We start from the raw sequence: 2,500 nt of genomic DNA, 5'->3' as shown, positions 1-2,500 counted from the left end.
CGTATGTGTGAGTGTGTGCCTGTGAGTGTGTGCGTATGTGTGCGTGTGTGTGTGTGTGTGCGTATGTGTGAGTGTGTGTGTGTCAGTGTATGCGTATGTGTGCGTATGTGTGTGTGTGTGTGCGTATGTGTGAGTGTGTGTGTGTCAGTGTGTGCGTATGTGTGCGTATGTGTGTGTATGTGTGTGTGAGCCCACCATGCAGCACCTATCCAAATCCTCACCTCCAGACAGCGCCGAGGCCCCAAAGCCTGCTGCTGTTATTCTTACCCTGCGCAGGCTGCCGCTGAGCCTCCTCTAAATGAGGAGCTGTGTGTGCTCTGGCCCATTCACACATTCACACTTCCCACCGCCTGCCTGCAGTGACGCGCACCGCACCGCACAGCGCAGTGCAGCGCAACCTCCAGCACCCTGAGGACCCCGAGGACCCTGCGGGGCGTCCGTCGGAGCGCCTGACGGAGGAGCAGCTCGCTCAGCCAGGACCCCGATGGTTGGTTGGCGTCTCGGTTCCCCTGTGATCTGGATCAGGCAGCGATTTGTGTGTGACGAGCTCAGCGGCTCATTAGTTGGGGGCGGCGGGCGGAGATAGCGCTCCTCAAAAGACAAACAACTTAATTAGCTCCTAGCGCCGCACCGCTAACAAGTTTAGGCCAAAATACTTTAGAAGTGCTTGCTCCAATCATAACAGCATCCAATCCTGTAATTACACTGCTGTTAGATTCCGCCACATGCCCGCACGGTTGTGTGCTTGTGTGTGTGTGTGTGTCTGTGTGTGTTGTGTAGGTCTGTGTGTGGCTTGTGTGTATGCGTGTGTTGGGTGGGCGGAGGTTTATCATAATTAAAATGTAGCACATCCCAAGGGACAGAGCCAAGAGCTAGTGTGCTCACTAACACATCCCACTAACACAGCTACACACAGTTACACACATACAGTACTTACACACATGCACGCACACACACACACACCTCCTCTTGTGTCTGGTAACCCAATGGCAGTTATACAGTACATAAGGTGACACTTACACACTGGACATGCCACACCAATTAAAAGCTGACCTTAGTGTCATCAGGAGAGACTTCTCTTGTTAGTGATACAAAGTAAACTTTAAAAACAGAAAATGACCAAAGAACATAGTCTATTGTTTGGATAAGCTGGCAAAGCACTGTTGGGGTGCTGGAGTATTGGAACAGGTACTCCAGACCAAATGATCTGTTTCTGACTAAAATGCACAGATGATTTCAGGTCTGCAACCCAAGAAAGCCCTCTAACTACTTCTCACTCATCACTCCACACACTGTCACTCTTACTATCTGCTGTTGCTTTAATACGATGGACAGAACAGAGCTCAATGCACAGAAAAGAAGGGGAGCGTCAGTGGAGCTATTAAGTCCTGCACTTTAGCACTGTCTCCTCTGAGCAAGCCGAGCACTGTGTGTCTGCACTGAGCAGACAAGAGAGTTTTTCAAAAGCACACTGACACAGAGAGAGGCAGCCTGAAAAGGGAGCTGGCAAGGAGAGGCGAGGGAATGTGTGTGTGTGTGTGTGTGTGTGTGTGTGTGTGTGTGTGTGTGTGTGTGTGTATGCCAGAGCCCTGAGTAAACCTGCCCCGCCTCCTCTTCTCGCCCTGTTTGATCTGCCTCTGTGTCTTCTGGCTAGTGTGCACCGCAAGCAGAGGGAGGGAAAGAGAGAGAGGGAGAGAGAGGGGAGAAGAGAGACTAGGAATAGGGCTCTGTGCATGGTACCATCTCTCTCTCTCCCTCTCTTTCTCTCTCATGCACACACACATACACAGACCCATGCATAGCCCCAGGTCTAAATCACTGCCCGCCTGCCCGCCTGGCGCCCCTTCAGTGGTCAGTCCAGTCCATCTACCCTGGCTGAGAACATACAGCAACCTTCCTCTGCCCCCGCCACCACTCCACCACCACGTCCACCCCCTCCAGCCTCTCTGCTCCCATCCCTATAGATTAACCATGACAAGCCCCCACTCAGGCCTGCTTCTGCTCATATACATCACCTCCACACCCCACCCCACCCCACCCCAACTCACACCACACCACTCCATTCCACCCACGACTCACATCACAAGAGGTGTGGGGCAGCGAGTTTGTCACCGATCGCCACCGTTAACGAGAGCCAGAGGGAGAAGAAAATATGGGTCAGGTCATCTGCTACGAAGAGGCAGCGGCTATTGGGATCTGACAATGGCCATGCTAAAAGCCCAATGGCTGACTAAAATGCTCAGTGCTAAATGCTCACTGTTGTAAACAAGCCAAGGCGGAAGGACATGAAATAAATAAACAAAACAATGGGGGCCAAGAAATGTCTGGCTGTGTGGCCCTCTAATCCCCCCCCCCCCCCCATGCCAGGACAGGATGGGGAGCTGGAGCCAGAGCCACGGGACTAAGAGAGCAACAGGGCAGCAGAGTAGCCATCTGCCCCAGGAACTCTATATATGCGGAGGTGTGTGTGTGTGTATGAGTGTCCTTGTGTGTATCTGTG

At 52.6% G+C, this 2,500-nt stretch overlaps 1 protein-coding gene across 4 annotated transcripts in view; it reads right to left on the bottom strand.

Annotated features, from left to right (window-relative positions):
* Window positions 1–2,500, bottom strand: part of fgf13a (fibroblast growth factor 13a) — a 98,730-nt gene that overhangs the window by 81,829 nt on the left and 14,401 nt on the right. The gene's annotated exons all lie outside the window — the stretch shown is intronic.

The sequence above is a fragment of the Alosa sapidissima genome, chromosome 20 (genome assembly GCF_018492685.1).
Source record: "Alosa sapidissima isolate fAloSap1 chromosome 20, fAloSap1.pri, whole genome shotgun sequence".
Classification (NCBI taxonomy): domain Eukaryota; kingdom Metazoa; phylum Chordata; class Actinopteri; order Clupeiformes; family Clupeidae; genus Alosa; species Alosa sapidissima.
This window is presented reverse-complemented; position numbering and strand designations above follow the sequence as displayed.